The following is a 24,480-nucleotide window of genomic DNA, read 5'->3' as shown; positions in this document are numbered from 1 at the left end:
AAAGAATAATCTTTTGAGTGTTGGAAAGATGGTTGACAAGGGTTATGATCTTCAATTCAAGAATGACAAGTGTAGAATCTTGGGTAGCTCCAGAATTGAGATTGCATCAGGTACAAAGACTAAAGGTTATATCTTTCACTTAAATAGTGCCGGAAAAGATGTTTGATTGCTCAGGTTGATGAAAGTTGGTTGTGGCATAGAATGACGTGTCATGTGAATTTTGATAACATTGTTAAGATAAGTTCTACTCAGGCTATGAGAGATCTTCCTAAGTTGACAAAACTTGCTAACCCTATGTGCAAATAATGTCAGTTAGGAAACAAACCAGAATTTCTTTAAAGAGTAAGAAGCATTTTTCAAATGGATTACTATGGATCTTGTGCATACTGATTTGTGTGGACCTTCTAGAGTTAGAAGCTTGCAAGGAGATAGATATTTCATGTTGCTAATTGATGACTATTCAAGGATGATGTGGGTTACTTTCTTAAGGGAGAAGTCTGAAGCTTTAGAGAAGTTCAAGATTTTCAAGGCTATGGTTGAGATTGAGACAGGTTTGAAGCTAAAGTGTCTGAGATCTGACAGAGGTGGTGAATTCATTTTCGGTGAGTTTAATGCATTTTGTGAAGAACATGGGATAAGAAGATAGTTGTCTACTCCGAGAACCCCTCAACAAAATTGAGTTGTGGAAAGGAAGAACATAACCATTCAAGAAGCTACTAGGACAATGATGTTGCAAGAAAATGTTCCAAATATTTATTGGAGGGTAGTTGTGAGTATTTTTGTTTACACTCTTAATCGGGTGCGTATCAAAGGTGATATCGGTAAGACTCCTTATGAATTATGGTTTGGTCATACTCCTATTAAATATTTTAGAATTTTTGGAAGTAAATGTTATATTAAAAGAGATAAAGATTTAGGAAAGTTTGATGCTAGATGTGATGAAGGAATATTTCTTGGTTATTCTACTAAAAGAAAGGCCTACTGGTGTTATAATAAGATATTGAGAAAGATAGTTGAGAGTGAAAATGTCAGGATTGATGGAAGCAATGAGAGACAATACAAATCTTGTAGATATGATTCAAATGATCAGATTGACAATGCAAACAAAGGAAAGCAACCTCAGACCCAAAATCAAGTTCAAATCATTCTAGTAAGTATAGTGAATCAAGGAGAAGGAACTAGTGCAAGTGCAGAAGAAAGAGCTCAAGAGTCTGAAATTCAAGAAAATCCTAAGACTCCCAAGTATGTAAAATTGAATCATTTTGAAAATTAGATTATAGGAGATAGAAATAAAGGCACTCAAACTATAAGAATTGTTGAAGATTAGGCTGAGTATTGTTTGATTTCTAAGATTGAACCTAAATATGTGAATGAGGCGTGTAAAGATGAACATTGGGTAAAAGCAATGGAAGAAGAATTGTCGCAGATTGAGAAGAACAATACATGGATTCTTGTTCCCAGACCTAAAGACAACAATTTAATAGGAACTAAATGGGTCTTCTAAAACAAATTTAATGAGAAAGGTGAAGTGTTAGGAACAAAGCTAGACTTGTTTGAAAAGGATATTCTCAAATGGAAGGAATTGATTTTGAAGAGACTTTTGCTCTGTTGGCAAGGATTGAAGCTGTTAGACTATTTATTGCTTATGCTACTTATAGGAATTTTAAAGTCTATCAGATGGATGTCAAGTCAACATTCCTAAATGGTGAATTAGAAGAAGAGGTGTACATAGAACAACCAGATGGATTTTAGTTTACTGATCAAGGAGATATGGTGTGCCAGATGAAGAAATTATTGTATGGACTAAAGCAAGTGCCAAGAGCATGATATGCCAGATTGGATAAGTATTTGTTGAAGCTTGGATTTAACAAAGGTACTTTTGATAGTAATCTTTACTTCAAAATTGATCATGATAACATTCTAATTGTTGAAGTTTTTGTTGATGATATTATATTTGGAGGGAATGATAGTTTGTGCAAAGAGTTTGCTAATGAAATGCATACTGAATTTGAGATGTCTATGATTGGAGAGATGAAATTCTTTTTAGGATTGCAAATTACACAGTCAAAAAAAGGGATCTTTAGATCCCAATACAAGTATGTGAATGAGTTACTGAAGAATTCTGGTTTGGAAGATATAAAGCCAATTGGAACTCCTATGGTGACCAGATGTAAGTTGACTGAGCATGATGATTCCCCTAAAGCAAATCAGACCAGATGCAAATTTATGATTGGTGGATTGGAATATTTGACTCAGACTAGACTTGATATCATGAATTTTGTTTGTGTTAGGGCGCTCAGATAGCTAGAGGACAACTGAGAGGGGGGTGAATCAGTTGTCAACAGATTATAGACCAAAAATTAGAATAGCAGATATAACAGTTAAGCACAAATATAAACCACAGAACATTTACCAACCATCCACAAAAGAGAACACCAAGATTTGTACGTGGAAAACCTGGTAAAGGGAAAAACCAAGGTGGGAATCCTACCCACAGTCAAATAATACTTCTGTAGTAAGTATGTGATTACAATAAGAGGGTCCTACACATGCAGGAAGGACAACAACCTAGAGCACACCACTCATCACAAAAGGATCCTCACTAACTACAAAAAAAATCCATACTACAATCCAAAAGAAGAATGAACTGCAAGAATAACATCTTCTATGCCTGAGTACAGTTTTGGTTAAGCTCAGTACTAGAGGTCTTAAACCTCTTTTAACAACCCAATTCGATCACCTATGATCGACCAAAACCCTTTGTATATGATTACAACTTTATTCGCACATAGATAATCCCATAACCATAATTCCATAATCCCATGATCTACAAAAAGATCTTACATCATATTTATACCAACTCGGGACATAAACAATTAGGTCAACCACCTAAAAGATAATACAATAAATTCATAACTTAAACCCACAATCCAATGATTAACCAAGTCAGCTTGAGACCAAAGAAACATAATCCAATCAATAAACCCAACTGGTAACGCATCGAGATCATCCACCAACACGTTACATAAACCGGTCCATAACCTAGCCAAATAAGATAGCATTAGGTTCGGACCCAAAATCTAACACCAACCGATCAATAGGAACACAAACAAGATAAGCAAAAACATATGAAAAGCCATCTAGAAGTCGCGCCAACACCACATATCATGTGCATCAAAATATCTTCAACAAAGCTCTGCCGACAGAACCCTTACCGGTGACCAAAAGGCTTACTAGAACAAATGATAGCTCCTGAGTCATCAAATCCCAAACCAACTAATCCTGATACCCATCTAAATAGCATGAATGACATATCCAAAGAAAATCCACAAGCCAAAGCATACCGGAGCATACCGAATCAATATCATAAACCAACCACTCTACCGGAACCTACCGGAAGTCGGTAAACAACCAAAACAATCGGTGTTGTCATCAATGACAAAACATAAATGCAACACATAATCAATTCCTCCAATTGCCAACAGTTTGTCTTGTTGCTAGATTTCAAGTTGATCCTAAGGAATCTCATGTTGTAGTTGTTAAAAGAATTTTTCAGATATTCAAAAGGAACCGTTGATTTTGGTTTATGGTATCTTAAAGATGACGATTTTACTTTGAGTGCTTTTACTGAAGTTGATTGGGCAGAAGATGTGGATGACAGCAAGAGTACTAGTGGTGGTGCATTTTTTGGGGAAAAAGATTGGTTTCTTGGTTGAGCAAAAAGCATAATTCTATTTCTCTATCTATTGCAGAGGAAGAGTATATTGCTGCTACTAACAATTGTACTCAAGTGATATGGATGAAGCAGATGTTGAAAGATATCAGAGTTGTGTATGATGAACCTATTGCTATCTAATGTGACAATTCAAGTGCATTTAACATTTCTAAGAATCCGGTGTTGCATTCCAAGACTAAACACATATCAATCAAGTTTCACTTTTTGAGTGACAAGGTAAATGAGAAAGAAGTCAAATTGGAGTATGCACCTACAAAGGAACAGATTGCAGACATTTTCATGAAGCCTTTTCCTAAAGATACTTTTGAGTATCTTAGAGGGAAGTTAGGGGTGATTGCCCCTCCTAATCAAAACTAAGATCCATTTGTATGCATCAGTTCGGTGCATTTCACAGTCATATCTTGTGATCTGGATTGATGAGTGGAGGTTGCTACTTAGGGGGAGTAGTCAGTAAGTTAGTTTTGAGTTTTGATTTCAAATATGTGTCTTTACCATTGATGTCAAAGGGGGAGAGATTCATGTGAAAAACTGTGAAATGATTCAAAGGAAGAGAGTAATATGCAAAGTCTAAGGGAGAGAAATTGATTTTTTTGTCATTGATTGTTTTTCACATCGTATGTTACCATCAATGTCAAAGGGGGATATTGTTGGAGATTGTTGTAAGTATGCTACAAATATGTGCTTGAGGGATATTTGAGAGATGAGTTGTCATTGATGTCAAGTTAATTTGTTCAGCATGTTGATGATCAGAGTTTGTGGATTAAAGTGTTTTTAGATGGGTGTGTATAGATGATTTAGTGCAATTTTCAGAGGTGCGCATGAAGATTTGAGTGAGTTATGGGTATCTATGTTGTCGCTGGTTTTTTAGTTGTTCACTGATGAAAGAGTGTTAATAATTTGATCTGCATTGCTCCCCATTATAATATCTTGATCTGTAGATTTGGAGATATGTTTGGGACATTGATGTGTATCCTCAATTCAAGTGGTTTGTGGTTTGGAGCTCCACAAGTTATTTTTCCAAGTTGACAATCATTGTAGTTATTGTTCTTGAGGTTTGGTATAATGATGATGCGATTCTAGTAATTTGTGTTGGTGCGGATGTTGCAGTGGTAATTCATGATGCTTGTGGATGTTTTTTGATCGTGTGCCTTTTGTGTTGGTGGTTCACATTGATCGTTGAGCTCGTAATTGATGATTTTCTTCAATGTGTTAGTGTTCTTCATGTTATTGGCTGATCAAATGCTTGTAGCGTGTTGCAGATGATTGAAGCATAATTATTGGAGGTGTTTTGCATTTGGGGCATGTGTTTTGGGTATGTACTATGTCTTGGCTGACATTTCTTGGTCTGCATGTGATATTCTAGCATGTATGGTTATATTTTTGTAATTAGGTGGTGAGTGTTGATTCGACCTTGATGATCTTCACAAGGTTGGTGTCATGTATAAATAAATGTAATATCTTTATATTTGAGTGTGTGTATAGATGAGAATCAGAATGTATGTGCATTGAATGTATACATCTTTCAGAAGTAGAGAAGAGAGAAGAAGAATTTGTCATGTGCTTAACTGAAATTGCAACTAGGCATTAAGGGGATGCTATTTTCCAGTTCATGATCTTACAAGTGTTATCCGAATCTGTTTGTAAGACAGTGAGTCTTCCATAGGTTGTAGCCCTTGTTGTTTTTAAGAAGTGAGTTCTAGTCAGTGTTCTTGAATGTATGTGCATTCCTCATTGTAATCCTTATATACTTCTATAATGTGGTGAAAAAGGGCGATGGAGAAGTCAAGAGGAAACCTTTTCTCTCCTCAAGGAAAGGAGTGAAAGTTTTGCAAAAGATTCTCTTCAACCTCTCACACACATTACATTTAAAATAGGTGGGAGAATTCACTAGATCCAATCTCAAGAGATTGAATTCTAAGTGAATTGACAATGAATTTAGAAAGTGGAAGTAACCCCTCTTTTAGAATACAATAGGTTGAATTATGCGATTTAAGACTAAGTGTAAAAGCGACATAGAAATGATTGTAAGTTGAGATAGAAGTGTGAGATGAAGCTGTGCACCTAGAATTAGTAGTAAAAGGCCGAGATGAAGCTCCCCTACAAATTTGGGAGAAAGTTGTCGGGACCGTGTTGAAAGTGCACACGGTCCTCCAAAAAATCTACATGCCGAAAAGGGTTTTTCCGCCTCTGAGAATGGAGTCCAAATATACAAATATAGTTGCGCACTTGCAACCTACACATAGAAAAGAGAGGAAATTTTGTTGGGAATGGGGGTTTGCCTTTAGGTCAAACCCCGGTTTTGGAATTAACCAAATAATGAAAAATTACTTGCAAGTAGATGAAAGTAAATGACTGAAGTAGAATTCACCTCAAGAGAGGATGCAATTGAAATGTTGATATAATTGTTTGAGGGATATGTAGAATAGGATGTCAAAGAGATCTCCTCTTCAATGGTTGAATCCTTGACTTGAATTTAACACTTATCCTTGAAAGGAGACTTGAGATGCTCTATGCTTGAAAGGATACTTGAATGCTTGAATGCTTGATTGCTTGAATGCTTGAATGACAATAATGCATGTTCACCTTACTTTCGCTTATGCAAATAGGAAGGGAAAATGTATCTTATATACTCATCAATTAGGGTTAATTGACTGATTTTTCATCATAGGCTGACATAGGGAAGCTTTTCTCGCTTTCAAAATGCAAAGCCTAATGAAGGATAAATGTAGAGGGGGCCCAAAATAGGGAAAGACCAGGGGCACCACACCCCTGTCCTGCCCTATTTCAAGACAAGAAGTAGCAACAAGGAGTGCGAGGTGCGAGGAAATGCAAGCTTCGAGCAGTGTGAGGATGTCTCGGGTCTCCAATCAGGCTTAGGGATTTGTTTTGCCAATGTGAAGACCCAAATGTGGTTGAAAATTGCAAGGTCGCAATTTTATGACGCTACAACTTCTAACAAAGTATAATCATATTGTGGGTAGGTTCCCATCGTGGTATTTCCCTTGACCAGGTTTTCCATGTCAAAAATGTTGGTGTTATGTATGTTCATGTTGTGTTGTTGATTTATGCTTTCATGCTTAATTATAAGATCTGAGAATAAGTTTAAATTGTGTTAGCTTTTGTGACAACTGATTCACCCCCCCCTCTCATAACTCTTGTTAAACTAGTCTTCACCAAATTATCAAAATTGATGTGACACATCCTCTAGTGCCATGGCCAACTTTCATTGATATGAAATAATAATCAATGTCCAGTAGAAGCTTCAAATTGATACATGTTTCCATTTGTTCTCTTTCTTGCAACAATAATATCTCCAAATCTCTTGCGGATCTCACAACCACCATATTGAAATATAACATTACAATCATTTTCACACATATGATCAACACTCAAGAGATTTTGATGTAATCCTTTCACATAGTATACATTGTTAGTGTTATATTTTCCATCAAAAGTAATAGAACCCATTCCAACAATCTGAACATTTGGATCATCTCCAAATATAATAGAACCGCCATTATACTTTTCAAGTTTTACAAACTTACTTTTTGTCACCAGTCATATGATTTGAACATCCACTATCAATCAACCATTCATCTCTATCTCTTCTAGCATGAAATGTTGATGCAATAGTTTCTACTACCTTAGACATCTCCTTATTATTGCTAGGTTTAGTTTCATCTTTTTCAACCAAGAACAAGCAATCATCATCTCCATAATCTGACTCATCATATGAAATATCAACATCATCCTTAACATAGTAGGATTTATTATTGAACTTACCTTTAGTTTCCTTAAACTTTTGTTGTGTTCCTCTCTTCAAACATCTAGATGCATAATGACCAATCTTTCCACACTTAAAATATTTAAGAGGTAACATACCTTTATACTTGTATGTTCCTCCCTTTATCTTTCTCATAAAGTGCGCTTCCATTCCATCCAGGCTCTCATCATTTGAAGCTTTTGATACTTTAAATCCTATCTCAGTTCTTGCTTTGTCTTCACCAAACTTCCTCATCTCGAATGTAGTCAAGGTCCCATATAATTGTTCTTTGGTGAATTTGGACAGATCATAAGTTTCTTCAATAGCTGAAATCTTGACACTGTAACATTCGGGTAAAGTCCTCATGATCTTCTCTATCACTTCCTTATCATCCAAGGTACCACCAAGATCTTTGATCTCATTCACTACATTGTCAACCTTCTAAAAATAACTTGTTATATCTTCACCTTCTTCCATCCTTGAGTTCTCATATTTGTCTTTAGCAATCTACATCTTAGCTAGCTTAACTCTATCATTCCCTTCATAGATGTTTTTCAATCTTTCCCAGACTTTATAAACAACATCTAATGCAAAAACCTTCACCAATTCAATTTTAGTAAGGCACTAAAGATAGCATACCTTTCTCATTCATTCTCTTCATAGGTTTCAATCTCATTCAGGGTAGTAGGACCATTTTTCAACATCACATACTTCTTCTCAATAGCTTTCCAAGTCTTGTAACTCATAGAAATCAAGTATCCTCTCATCTTCACTCTTCAAAAACTATAGTTTAATCCTTCAAAGGTAGGAATACTCAATTTATGTGCCATCAGATCTTCCTCGAGTGGTTAGTCTCACTTTCTAGGAACCAAAGCTCGGAAACCAATTGTTGAATATCTCGGACAACTGAGAAGGGGGGGAATCAGTTGTACCAATTAAAATATTTTACTTAATCCACAAAAATAGATCTCATAAACAAACTTCTAATTACTTAACTATAAAAAAATATAAGCATGAAAGAGAACACATAAAACATACATAAGAACACTAGATATACGTGGAAAATCCAAGGGGAGAAAAACCATGGAGAATGCTAATTCTCGATTATGAAACACCTGTTAGGGTGACACTGTTTAAGTTGATTTTTACAAAGGGTGGCTCACTACTCGACTACAACCGCTAGAAAAATAAGGGCTCATTTCCCAAAAGAAGAAGAAAGAAAAAGAAAGAATCCACCACTAAAGCAAAGAATGTTGCAATGTCGGAAGACACCTCTAGCTCATTGCCTTCAATACCAAACAACAACACATAATCTCACTACTCAAACACAACTTTACACAACCTTGCACACATTTTCTAAAAATAAATCTTCCTTTTCAATCCACTTGCTTCTTTTTTATTTCTCATATTTTTCACATTATAACCATCCTCTACATATACTGATCTCTTGAATTAAGAATCTCTCTAAATCAACCATAAACAATTCAACAAAACACAATTTGAAATAGGCCTACACTAAACATTCTTGTGGTGGAAAGGAATGAGAAGTGAACCATACCACAATTGACAACGTCGATCAAAACAACATGTTATCCATACGCCACAAATGCCAAAGTAAAAAAACAACCATTAAAGGTCAACCAGACCCAAAATGAACATATTGGCAACCACGACTTTAGAGCTCATCATCACATTCCAAATCAGAATATCAAAGATAAAGATATTAAAAGCACAAACCCAAAATCTCATTATCAAAGTTAGAAATGTGAAGAAATGCAGAACATTACAAACACTATCAAACATCATAATCACTGACAAACTTCTAGAGCACAACTTTCAGAGCACCAAATCGTAAACATGACATCCTGAAGCAACTTCAAACAACATACCAAAACCCCATGTCTACAACTACAACATATCATAAATGTGGAGCACAAACCATTAATTGAATCATAAAATCAGTATGTTGAAATCAATGACAACCATACTGACATACCATCATCCTTACATTTGAAACACAAGTGTTTCTATATATGACAGGGGAGATTGTTGGAAATTTGAGTTGGGTTGTCATTCACGTCAAACTTGTTTAGTTGTGCAGATGCTAGATATGGTCAGGAAATGAGTGTTCAGATGTCATGATGTTGGCTAGTGGTGATATTGAGTAAAGATGAGGTGTTTCCAAAAGTCCAAGTAGTGGAAGTTACAATATGTAAGCAAGAGTATTTAATGGCCTTATGGAGGAATGCTCTGCATTCCTTTGGTTCTTGATGATGATGGCTTTTAGTTTTGGATATAATGTCTACGTTATGTGGATCTTGCACTATCATGTTTTTAGGTCCTCAGTTGCTCAAATTATGAAGTTGGTTGTGGTAGTTTGCCAATAGTGAGGATGTCTATCAAGACAAGTCTAGATAATTCTTTGCATTGCTCTGCTATGGTGATTCAAGTGTTGTAACTTGGAGGACATGTTCATATGGCTCGTGCAGTATTCTAGTTCATATTTTTAGTATTTGTTTATTTGGCAAGTAAAGTTATATTGTTTTGTGTTCAACTCTATTAGTTGAGTTGGTCTTTGGTTGACTTAGTTGATTTATCTTATTTGGATCATGCTCTTTTGGTCTAGATATGCTTTGGAGTTTGAGTTAGAATGTTGAAATGGGTCTCACTGTGGCGTGTTTAGATCTGCATTTTGTAATTTGCATTAGGTGATGTGCTTGGGATGACTAGTTAACATGCTTCATTGTTTTGTCTCCATGTTATGTTTGATGCTGATTTTGGAGGATGTTCTAGTGTGTGTGGTTCATTCCAGAACTAACTTAGAAAGATGTGTTGTGATATATTTGGGTTCCCTTTATCTCTAGGAGTGGATTGCATTGTAATATTTTGGTCCAGGTGGCCTACTTTATGTAATTCATGTATATTGTGTTTGTGACCGACCTAGTTGAGTGTTTCAATGTATAACCTTGTATAAATGGATGTGCAAATGTGTGAATTGTGTATTGGATTGTGTTGAATTGTATATGAATGATATGCAAGCACAAGTGAAGAAGATGAAGTGCATATTTCAATTTTTGATGAGCTTTGATAACCATATCTTCAGTGTGGCAATGTTTTGAGATAGTGAATGAAGTGAGATATATTTACCATGATACTGGTTGCTTGACACAGTGGTTCAAGGAAAATTTCATGATCAAGAGATCTTATACATTTCAATTCATTATTGCCCTATGCTCATCATAAGATAATAAGTCATTTTGGTAGCTTATGCAGTCTTTGTATCTTGCCTTTAGATTGTGTCTCAATAGTGCAAGTCCCTTGTATCTTGCCCTTAGGTTGTGCTCCTTAGTCGCAAGTCCAATCAGGTGCAGTGAGCTTCCTTGGCCTTGAGCCTAAAACTTTGCAATCAATTATTTATATTGTGTGTGATTCTCACCATGGTTTTTCCCTTCTTGGGTTTTCCACATAAATTTGGTGTTCTTGTGTGTATTGTGATTTTTGGTTTCATGTTTCATATTTGCAAAGATAAATTAATTATGATTTGATGTTTAAAGAATTATGAGTAGGTTGTTTTAAGGTCTAGATTAATCCACACCCCACTCTCAGTCATGTGGCGTGTTCAATAGAACTATCATTAATTGTAATTTAGAGGTTGATTATAAAATTTATTGCACTACAAAGAAGGTGTTAGGTTTAATCTTACTACATAGGAGGAAAAGATGAAATCAAAGTTATCCAGCATTAAAACTATAATCAAGAATGTTAAGTTTGATACACTTTTCAATTCTTGTTCACAAGTTAACCTCACTTGTGAGAATTAGTAGGAAATATTTATTTAAAAAAATTTATTAACACCCCAAGCCTTATTTTTTAAGTTGGATCAATGAGGTCACGTGTTTGTGAATTAATAAGTAGTTTGAATTAAATTTTGTTGTTTAGAATTTATTTGATGAAGCGGTTGTAGATGTTGTGCCTATGGATGTGTGGAGCTATGTTTGATGACCTCTACATGTATGACTAAAAACATATTTATCACCTACGAGTAACCAAGTATTTCTTGTTTAAGGGTTGACAAAGCTCCATGTTGAATTCTTACAAGGGCAAGGAGGAGCAATCCAAGATCTTGAAACTTCAAGTAAGAAGAATATAAAGTAAAAGAAACAAGATCATTCACCTTGAGTGAAGAAAACGAGTGTTGATGTAATTACTTCAACAAGTTCAAGCACTTAAAAAATTTAAAAACCTTACGATAGCAAGATAAAGTTTTTCAAGTTCTTGGTTAACATGATGCACTGTTGGGTAGTATTCTTGTCATTCATTAAGAGGGTTATCCCTCATTTTCTAAGGATCCATAGATTTTAGAAGGGAAAATCCTTGGTATTGTGGAGGTATGATCTATCAAAGGATTAGAATATGTCATGGTAAAGTGTACCATAATTCAAAAAATACATTTTTGTAGGGTGCTGGTGTTAAAAGGAATAAAAATAAGGTTAACTAGATTTTTCATGTCCCAATGCACAACCATCAATTTTTTGGGAAATTATAATGTAATTGTGGTAGTTTTGAAACTACCATGATAATTTTGAAAGGACCAAGGTGGTTTCCAACTAGAGTGGAATTTGTGCACTACACAAAGTGATAGTTTCATCACGTGTCCAAAAATATTTTGTAATAACCAATAATTCTTTTAGTTTCCTTCCTTCAGGACTCCTAGTGAGTTCCAATATACCCAATTAAGTTTGTACAAGAATAAAATTGCATTATGAATGTCAACGAGGAAAACTAAAGGAAATAGAAGTGAATTGCAAGAGAAAATGTTCCAAGTGAACAATATCAAAGTTGGAGAATTAAGTCTAAGAGAGTTGTGTATGATATAATATTAAAAAAAAAAGTTTTTTTAGGCTAGTGGTATGCCCAAGAGGCCTAATATTATATTTGACACTGTAATAGTAGATAAGCAGGTGATTTATCTCACTTTTACTTGAATTTCTTCCATAATTATGGTTCTCTAAGGTATGATCATTGTGTCTTCTTTTGTTATGGATTTTTTCCCATATTTTTGTTTGCTTGCCTAAGGGAATAATTTATATATTTTACATTTAGATATGTGTATTGATGACTTTTGTACAATACAACCATGATAGTTTATAGATCACGTCATCTACAAAATTTGAACATGTTGAATATGTCATTAAAGTGTCTATATCAATCAAAGATAAAACATAATCAATGTCATGTCCCATTTATAATCAATTTAATTTCTTGGATAAATCGCTCAATCCAAATAAGACGATTTTGGGCACCCAAGTTTTGGTTACAATATATAAAAGATAATAATATTTCCATTTGGAAAATCATCTCATCTTACGTGTCAATTTATCTTTTAGAGAGCTTTGTGTTCAAGTATCTTTATGTGGATGAAAACCCATACAATATTATAACTTGTGGATGGAAACCCATGAATTATGGAGTCAAAAGATATAAATCCTTTGATTTAGGAGGGGAATATCATTCATTGATTGCACCAAATATTCACAAATTTGTAAGATATTTCAGCTATTAGTGTGTGTTCATTTGTTGTAGGTTGCAAGTGAAGTATAAGTAGTTGAAGTGTAGTGTTTATGTTATTTTTTTATTGTGTTGTCTTTGTCCTATATGATTCCTTATTGCTATTATTTTTGTTCTTCTTGATCCTTTATAAGGACTAAGAATATCAAACTTGTCAAGAAGATCAGAGAGTTTTTAGTCTTTGGTTGGCAATGTGTGTGAGTTAAGCATTGCTAGTTTCAAATGTTGTATTTCTCATTGTGGCTATCATAAATGACTATCACAATAATCGTATATGTTATAAGAATATGAATTATATCAATAGAGAAGTTGTATGCATTACTGGTCCAATTTGTGCAAGTTTAGGTGTTGACTAACTAGTTTTTATTGATGTTGTTTAGTGAAGTTTATTGTTTATATTCAAATCGATCATTATTAATAAAAAATGGGTTTAGAATATTATAGTGGCATCAAAGATTAAAAAAATTCTATCTTGTAGTGTAGATTTGTTTGTTGATTGTTTCAAGTGACAAAAAAAATTGAATATTTGAAAAGAGAGTAGAAGTTGTTAGAACAAAAATCCAATGACACAAAAAATTTCAAGAGAAGAAATAAGGCTTGATATTGAAACTCCAATAAAATGTCATCAGAATGAGTGATATGCAAGATACATTGAATACTCTAATGGTGAAAATGTTAGAAACTATAAATGAATTGAAGAATGCATAGTTATTCATAGCAACTCAAGGTGAACGAATCACATCATAAAATGGTAGATCTACAAAACATTCCATTCTAAAAACATCAAAGCTAATGTTTTTAATAAATGAAAGAGTTGAAGAAACTCTCTTGAAAAAATCCTTGAAGAATACAACATCAAACTTGAGACTTTTAAAAGAGATGTATCATATATCACTTATTTATATTATATGAAGAGAATTTTAAGAAGAGGAGATCATAATAATCATATGGATGATGAGAATAGATATTTACAGCAAAGGATTACAAAATTATATGCACCCATATTTGATGGAAGTAATAAAATTTCAGTAAGGGCTTGGCTACACAAATCATAGAATTTCTTTACACTCAGTCCCATGATAGAAGATGCTATTAAGTTTGCTACCTTACATTTGGAGGGATTTTCTTATGATTGGTGACATCATTGATTAACTACACAAGGTCATGATCATGTGCATACATTTGATAAATCCAATCAAATAAATTAGGATCATTTTAAAAAGAAGGATGAGGGCAAGTACTTTAGAGAGCTTGTTACTAGTAATTAAACAACATGATATAATAGAAGCATATGTGGCTGAATTTTAGTGTGTTGTGGTTATGGTACGTGATGATTTAAAAAAGGAATCACATTCCTTTTTGTTGAGGGTTTGGTTGAACTTGTCAAGGGAATCATGAAGGGCTTTGCACCTACAACTTGCATTGAGAAGCCATTAAGAGGGTTTTAACTGTAGAGACATCTATACATTTAAGAATACCTTTTCCAATCATTGTAAGGCATCCAACTCATGGTAGATGATAGGATTCCAAAGGAAATATTTTCATGCCCAAACTCAAAAGTTATACCGCCAATTGTAACAAAGATTCCCTTGTAGAGAGCCATCAACTCCTATATATAGATGTTTGGTTTAAGGGATAAGTAAATCAATTGAAGTGGTGTTAGATAAAGATTCAAAGTTAGAAGATGAACTTGAGGTGTTTGAGGATTCAATTCAAAATGTAGTTGAAGAGGTACAAAATTATCACAAAAGAGAATATAATTGTTTCTCTTTTAGGAGCTCCAAAATATCATCCTTTCAAAGTTCATGGAGTGAATTTGAAAAATGAATTATTGTGTTGATAGATAGTGGAGCTACTCACAAGTTTAATAATGAAGGTTTACTGATAAATAGAGGATTGAAGACAAAAGATTTTGAATGTTTCAATGCCATGGTAGTTGATGGATTCACCATTCCATGTAAAAGAGTAATAAACAAAGCCACTGTAACTCTAAGAGACCATAAGGCTAGTGAACACTTTTATTTAGGTGGTTTAGGAGATATTGATGATTTTGGGTGTAAAATGGTTGCATTCTCTAGAAGTATATTCACAAAACTACCAAACTATGGAGCTTAAATTTATAGAAAATGGAAACAATTTTGTACTTAGAGGAATCTCAAATTGAGCTTCGCAAGTGGTGGCAACAAAAAGGATAGAGAATTTTTAATAGAGGGCAAGTAGAATGCATAGAAAGTTGCTTGATTCTTACCACAAAGTCTCCATCACATAATAAAGGTACTACTTATCACATTGGCATTCAAAAGCATTTATATAAGCATGGTGTGGTTTTTAGTGATATGCCTCTAAGACATCCACTAGATAGAGGATTTCAAAATGTTATAGAGTTAAAACAAGGGGCCCAACTCTTTATAACTACATCATACCCTCATCCAAGAGGATATAAAGAATAAACTAAAAAATTTATCAAAGAACTTCTTGTGATGGTCTTTATAAGAGCTAGCTCTAGTCCATCTACATGTTTGGTAGTTCCAGTCAAGACTTTTAGATGAGACTCATCCTCAACAAAGTCTTATGTTGTTTTATGTTGATCTTCTTCTTTTATCTTGATTTGCAATCAAATTGAGAGAAGATTTTTGAGTTTGCAACTATTTTAAGCAAATAAGATTTATCAACAATAGGATAAGGAAAATGGACTATAATAACATTTAATGTGTTGTAATTTACCACCATCTTTTTCTTTTCTCTCTTTTGTTCTGAATGTTTGTTAACCACAAAAGAGTAACAACACAAAGGAGATTCTCAATAGCTTGGACCATCTAATGATAGTCATGTACCGGTACGGGTATCTTTTTTCTTTTCTTCATTATTTTTTGAAGTTATAGATTTATTTCCATCATTGGCATTTATTTATCCCAAAATACATAAGGATCTTTTGAGAAATGGTTTCAATGAGTTATTTCTTTAATTATTGTAGCATCTTAGTAGTCTAGATTCTCATTGTAGTCGGATATTTTTAAAAAACATAGATTAATCTAGAAGTACCATTTTTTTGTCCATTGAGTGTAAACAAGGTGTTTTTTATGGTACATACATAAAGAGTGTATCTATGAATGAAAGTGTTGCCTAATACTACATCACTAGGTATCTTATCTAGTGCAAAGAAATCACAAGCAAAAACCCTTCCTTCAATAGACATCTTTTGTTGATGTTTATATCTGTCACAGACAAATTTGTTAGCTTGGCATTGATTGCTTTATAAGGAGTTTTTTTGGGGTAAGTTGTTCTCAATCTCAAAGGATAAGAGTTTTACAAAAGGAAAGGGAAGCACCAGTATCAATTTTAGCATCATAATGTTTTCGATTAATGGAGACTGATATGTACAGGGAACATCTACCAAAGATAAGTTGAAAAAGATATTCAAGTTTAAGCTCAAGAATAAGATTAGGTATAAATGATAGTACTAGCTTAACCATACTTGGGTTAAGAGTATTTGGCATTTGAGATTGTTTTATTTCAATTTTGAAATTTTCAACTTAAAATCTAGAATTGAGAGGATAATAGGATTGATCATACATTGAACTGTGGAAAGAACTGAAAGTAGTCTTCATAACAAATAAACAGTGGGAAGAAGAGAAAACCTCTAAATCTGGGACAAAAAGAAGTAAAGCAATTGTCATCTTCATAAGAAAAGTAGGTTGTACCTGGATGATGAAAAGGTGGGAATGACGTTGGAATGCAAGTTGACGTCATCAACATGCATGTGGACAATAGTCGATTTACAAAAAAAAAAAACCCACCCAGATTTGTGCAGAAAAATCGCAAAAAAGGCTGGCACAAAACATAGCAACCAATAAACTTTGGCAGGAGAGAAGAGAATATAGAGGCCACACAGGGCGAAGGGAGGGCCACACCAGGCGAAAGGAGGTCTTTGGCCAAGTACAAATTCCTCCAGACAAATAAACGTTTTAAACAAAATCCTGACTGAATCAAAGAACACAGGTCTAGAAGAGTTTTAAAGAAAACGTTGGGAAATCTAAACAATGTACCCACCTCATAAACAATTTGTCCCTCCAAAAATAAAACCCCTGCAACACTAGATCCGTTGAGAAGTGGTGAAAAATATGCCAGTAAAAACATATGCCTAAAGAGCTTCCACACAAAACAACTACGTCACTTGCATGTAAAAATAGCGGCCAACAAAAGAAGGGTTTAAAGGTCGGTCAATGGTGAAGGCTAAGACTCATTGGAAACAAGAACAAAACACCCTTTCTCAATCATAAAAAAATGAAAAATGAAAAACATTGACAAAGAAGCCACTCATTTGTGGGTAGTGAACCCCACAAAATTTGCCAAACAGTAAATTGAAAAGGATTGAAGAGTATTTCCATTAGCATTTTAGAGATTATGTACGACTTGATATGTATTTCCATTAGCATTTGTGGGTAGTGAACCCCACAAAATTTGCCAATCAGTAAATTGAAAAGGATTGAAGAGTATTTCCATTAGCATTTTAGAGATTATGTACGACTTGATAGTAGAGGAAACTTTTCCATCATATTACTTCAACCTCTATCAATTCTTTAGAAAATTTAGAGAACTTACCTATGGACTTCATTATAGGACTCTTCAAGGTACAAGATAGAGATTGCATTTATGTTGTGGTTGATAAGTTGATAAAGTGTGCACATTCTATTACAATTTTTCATATTTCAAGGCACTTCAAGTATTAATAAAAGGGGTTAAAATTTATTAAATCACAGAAAGAGTACAAAACAAAAAAGAGTACAAAACAAGAAGGGCCACAAACCCAGCAGAAAACCAATTACCCAACTCCATCAATCTCCAATAAGTGATCCAACTAAAGAGACATATACGGAGATAATCGCTCTCTATCCAAAATATTCCAACCCTACCCATAATTAGAAGCTCATTTGGCCAAACAATCAACAATGCCATTCCACTCCCTAGGAATGTGATTAAAAGTAACAAATTCTAAGGAGCCACACAACCAAAGAATTTGTCTAATCACCACAGCCAAGTGTCAACTAACCTCATCTAGCTGACACTCATTGAGCAAAGTCACCACCACCTATGAATCAGATTCACAAACAATCTTTTTCCAACCGAGAACACAACTATGCAATTCACAATAATGGTTCCTACTTTTTTGCCACTTTTGACACTGAGATGAACATTTTTAAAATAATCTTCAACTTCCAACAACTATAACTTTTAAACTATTAAGAATTTGAAGATGATGTAAATTAGTGATTTGTAACATTTTGTTGTATATATATATATATATATATATATATATATATATATATATATATATATATATATATATATATATATATATATATATATATATATATATATATATATATTTCAAAAAAAAAAATTTAATTTTCCATCTCCCTCGAAAAGTAGTTTTTTATAGCAAACTACATTTTTTAAGAGTGACGTGCCTCCCGAAACACATCTTTTTTTTCTATAAATGATAAAAGCTCAATTCTTTCAAATTTTGGTTTGTAACATCAATATCCAGGGCTTGCAGTTGGTTTGATAGCAATATGTTGAATATTTTTCATTTTATAAAGTTTTGAAGTCCGACTAATTATATTTTAGACATAGGTGTATCTTTGAACACATAACTTGTTCTATATATATCAAAATTCAATTTATTTTTTGTTAGAAAGAATAAAGCAATACCTAGGGCAGAGATATTTTTCAAAAAAAATTTGAATTAGTTTCCTATTTTTCCCAATGCGTTGAACAGAGAAGTTCATGTTCAGTGAAAACCAATATTTCATAAAATTAAAAAAAAAAGAACATAATAAATTCACAATGCAATAAAATTATACTCGTTGGAAAGTTTGCTCCAAGCACTACCATCTTATATTTTTGGGTTATCAAGATTCTTTCATTCGAGCCTTGAACCAGAGGTTTGAAGGCCAAAATTTCTCATAATTATGAAGAATTTGGGGAGAGATGTCAAAAAAGGGTAGTTCATATGAACAGGGGTTCCAACGAAGGGGGGTTAGCTCGAACCATAGGGGGTTCGTTCGAACCCCCCTTCATTTGAACCCCCTGGGCAAAATAATGGCACAAACATTCATATAACGGCTTAGTTCGAACGAACCCGGCCTTTTGTAATAGCTGGCATTCATTCGAACCCCAACCGACCCAAATTTCCATTTTTTTAACAATTTACTATGTCATATAAATATACATATTTTTCTCATTTTTTTACACACAAATGATCAAAACAATTCACATTTTTTAATGAAAGAAGACATTTGAAAGTTATTTTGAGGGAAATAATTTCAAGATATTTGAAGGTTATTTTAAAAGCATGGGGAACAAGAAGAGAAGGCAAAATAAGACTTTGAAGAATTATTCACCTAAAACAGAACAGAGATATCAAGAACAAAGAAGGTAAAGATATTATGATGCAAGTATGTATTTTTATTTAATTTCTATTCAATTTTATATGTATTACGTACCGAAAATTGTGTTTATTTAATAGTATTAGTTAAATATTTTTTATGTTATATTTTTATGAAAGTTATTTTAAATAATATTAATTTAATTTATATAATAATTCTATCTTAATTAATTCTAAATAATGTTATTTTTATTAAATAAATTGGAAATGGTAGGATTAAAAATAATATTTTTTTAATTAAAAATAATTTTGTTTTAATTTGAAATAATATGTGGATTTGCATTTCAAATTCCATTAACTTGTTTGTTGTGTAATTGACATTTTCTCTCCCCCCTTAAGTCCATTTATAATAGATCATGGTTTTAATTTAAAATTTAGATCTTTAGGACCCCTCTCTTTCCCATTTATAATTTATAATTTATAATTTAATTTAGATAGTCCATAAATATATAATTTAATTTAGATTTTGAAATCAAGTGTCTTTATAGTTTAGCAAACACTTCAATTGGTGCTCTAAAATTAACAAACTTGTCTTTTGTGTTTTGAGCAATAGGCTCTTTTTGTTTTATCCTTAGAAAGGGGTGTGCCTCCCAAGTAGCCCTTAAGGCTCGGTGAGAGGGAACGACCCAAAGTGGTAACAAGCTAAAGCCAAGCTCTTCTAAACCACTATAAATAAAAGTGATTGCAACGAAAGTTTCTAGCAACGCGTGCTAGAATGGCATAGCGACATTAACTCACTGATCTATGCCCACCTGAACGGATTCCCTTACTAATGTCTTGCTTATGTTAGAAGCCCAAAACCTTCTAGTTGTTGGGGCAGGAGGTCGGACCTCTGGAGCGACTCACACACATATGGTTCTTAGTAGAGATACAAAGTTCGCCACGGGGAGTTTTCATGGGGACTGGTGTTTGGCTGGCCCGGAGAAGTGAGTGTCATGGAGGGGAGCCAATGGGGTCAAGCACCTAAGTATCTGCTCCGAATTGCGTAGCTCGGGGTAACCCCCCAAGTGAGATTCAACAAATATTGTCTCGGCCAGCCCCATGATTTGTGCTTGCATGATCAAAACAAACAAACAAACAAACATTGTGTCTACTTTGTTTTCAAGTGTACGCAAAAATATTTCGCATTATACTTGAGTCCCCTTAAAACCTATATTATGTGATACTAGGACCTATTATGTGATATTAGGACCTATTATATGCGATAATACCTATCTTAAATATGACATAATAGAACCTATTATGACATAATAGGTCTTATTATGACTTAATATGACCACGTATGCAAAAAAAATTCAAATTATACTTGGGTCCCCTTAAGACCTATATTATGCAGATATTAGGACCTATTATGTGACATTTTAGGACCTAAATATCACATAATATAGGTCTTAAGGGGACTCAAGTATATAATGTGAATTTTTTTTTGCATACATGGTCATATTAAGTCATAATAAGACCTATTATGTCATAATAGGTTCTAACGTATGTCATATTTAAGACCTATAATCGCATAATAGGACCTAATATCACATAATATAGGTCTTAAGGGGAGTCAAGTATAATGTGAACTGTTTTTGCATACGTGGTCATATTAAGTCATAATAAGACCTATTATGTGATATTAGGACTTATTATATGATTATAGGTCTTATATATGACATAATAGAACCTATTATGTCATAATAGGGTCTATTATATGATTTAGTATGACCATGTATGCAAAAACATTTCACATTATATTCAAGAGTCCCCTTAAGACCTATATTATGCAGATATTAGGACCTATTACATGTAATATTAGAACCTATTATGCAATAATAGGTCTTAAATATGACATAATAGTCCACCTATTATGACATAATATTTAGGTCTTATTATGATTTGGAAATTTGGTTTCAATTTATATTTGGAATTTCATTGCATTAAAAATTTTATGTCATCTTAAATTATGTGCAGAACGGACTCGAGAATAAGGAAGCTCTCAAGCATGAATTGAGGCAAATGAACCTGTTGAAGAACGTAGAGAGGAGCTTGCCCAAGTTGAACCAATGGAGGTCGAAGGAGAGGGGTCAAGCTCCTTACCTCCTACCAGTATGGATGAGCATATTGTGGATCTAGCTAAACGGGTGAAGAGAAATATTTCTTATAAAAATTTAGATCATTTACTTGAAATGGATGTGAATGAGTTAAACGTCTCAGTGAAGAACCTAGACATACTAAAAGGAGGTCAATGAATCAAAGTGCAAAAGAAATAATGTCTCAATTCAATAATCTTGATACTACACTAGAGAAAGCTCAATTGTTATCAATTGTACTTACTCGTAAAGACTTAATAGATCTACTGAAATTGTTGGGTATAGATACAACAAGTCAAAAGAGGAAAACTTCTCAGCTACAAAAATCTATTGTTGATAATGTTAAGAAATTTTTGGTGAATATTTGTTAAAAATCTCGAACAGTAGATAAGACCATTTCAAGAAGAGTGATGTTGACATCTTTAGTAAATGAAAGATTGCCTCAAAAAACACAAATCTCTTCACTATCATCTGAGTTTGGTTTTAGTAGAAGGACAATATCAAAATATGTGAAAAGGAGAAGGAGTTTGGATGATACTACCTCAGAAGGAAATTGGGCAATTCTGTGTAGAGCTCCTCGTTCTGGTAAAGAATTGAAGATGTTAGGAACTTGGTGACAAGTTTTTGGAATGATAATACTCGTCCTTCATCAAACAGTAGAGATGTTATCAAGCAAAGGATTGGCCCTGATCATTATGATCTCCATGTAAAATATTGGTTAGACACAACAAAACATGAATTGTATGTGTTGTTTACTAAAACAAACCCTCATATAAAGATTGGACAAACCATGTTTGAAATAAGGCCATATTATGTGAAGCTAAACAAAGTCTTCGAAACTTGTTGTTGTCGTTATCACTTCGAATTTGATCTGTACTATCAGGTGTTTCTAAATATTAGAGAAGATAGTGATGGTTATGAAAAAGCTCCTTCTAAATGAACAAGTCAATTCATAGCATCCATCTTATGTGATAAATCAGATGATAATGCAATCGGTCAAATAAATTACATAAGAGGAATTTGTGGAACATGTGGGGAGTTGGCTAAATTGTCATTGAGAGATGAAGATACTGACATGACGAAGATGGTAAATTGCAAGAGTTACAAGTATAAAAAAATTGAAAGAAAATTTGGAAAGGAATCTACAAGGTTAGATTATGTAGAAGAGGAGATACATATTGGAACATTTATGAAAAAATTCCGTAAGTTGATAAAACCATACATATGCCATGGTTTTTTTTCCAAGTGGCAAGAACAACAATTTCAAATATTAAGAGACACTTTCCCACCTGGAACTATTCTATCTGTAGTGGACTTCGCAGAAAATTACTCTTTTGCACATAAAAAAAGATTCAATCAGAGTATCACTATTATGGTGCATGTGTGTTATTGACATGCACAAATGGATTTGGATGGTGTTGATAGTACATTTGAAAATCGTGTCATTAAGAAAGAGTACCACTTATATATCAATGATGATAAGGAGCATGGCACACTTTTTGTACAACATTGCTTTAAGAAGTTTTTTGAATATTTTAAAGAGGGAGGCATAACAATAGTTAAACATTTTGTTTGATCTGATGGATGTGTGGCATAATTCAAATCTTTGAGGCTATTTTATGCACTATGTAGATCATCGAAATGACAAAATACCACATGTTTGGAGTTTTTTTTAGAGTGGTCATGGAAAGGGTGAACATGATGGTGCAAGAGATTGTATCAAACGTGCTCTAAGAAAGCATCAAAAAAATTATACAGGAGATCGTATAGATGATGCACATGATGTTGTTGAATGGTGCAAGAAACACTTTGTGAAACCTAATTATCCCGGTTCATCATCGAGAACATACAAGCCCATTCCATATAAAGTGTTTTGGGAGATAACCGGTATGTGATCTCTTTTAGTGTTTTAAAATATTATTTTAATTTTTTTAAATGTTCCTGGTTCAAATATTTTAAAACAACTTGATATGTATGTTCGTGTACACGTACATTTCACAGATGTGGGTAGAAGATCAATGCATGGATGCAAGAGCATGGAGAGGACAAAATATTTGCATTGTGTCATGAGTACAAATAATTGCCCATGGACATTGTACACTAGGGATTATTCATGCTTTTGTTATGATTGCATTTTAGAAAACTATGTGATTGCAAGAAACAAGAGCTTGCATATGTCAGAGAATGGAAATTGGTGCCACTAGATGTTTCCGACATATACAAGGAAAATGAGGACGAAATCTTTGAAGACACTCCTTTGATTTCTGTTGATTATGACCATATTTCAGGATTGATTAAAAAAGGTATACACACACACACAGAGATATATATATATATATATATATATATATATATATATATATATATATATATATATATATATATATATATATATATATATATATATATATAATGTTGTGTGCATGTATGTAAATAAGTTATAAGTTTTTAATCGAGTACATTTTAAATTTATAACTTATTTCGAATTGCAGGAGATATTTTGCATTCCTAGCAGAAGATGGAAATATAGAAGGTGTTAGTTATTATTTATTGTGTTGCACAGAAGAGAGAAAGAAGTTAACAAAATCTGAAATGAGTGATGGAATGTCCTTTCCCACAAGTTTGAACTGATTTGAACATTTAAATTTATTTATTTATTTTAAACATGCACATGTGCACATGTTTTAATTTTTATATACATAACTTACCCAAATTTTTATATTTCATTCTATTCTTTTTATAATTTATTCAATCCAATTAATGATCTTGGAAATAAATATGAGATGTTGGCACTCACATTTTTCCATTTCTAACATTCATTTAGCTTTAATATTTATGTTTAAATATTTTAAAATAAACATGTTTGACTTAACTACTAAGAAAATTG

The sequence above is a fragment of the Cryptomeria japonica genome, chromosome 11, assembly GCF_030272615.1.
Source record: "Cryptomeria japonica chromosome 11, Sugi_1.0, whole genome shotgun sequence".
In the NCBI taxonomy this organism is placed as follows: domain Eukaryota; kingdom Viridiplantae; phylum Streptophyta; class Pinopsida; order Cupressales; family Cupressaceae; genus Cryptomeria; species Cryptomeria japonica.
Note: the sequence above shows the minus strand (reverse complement) of the source record.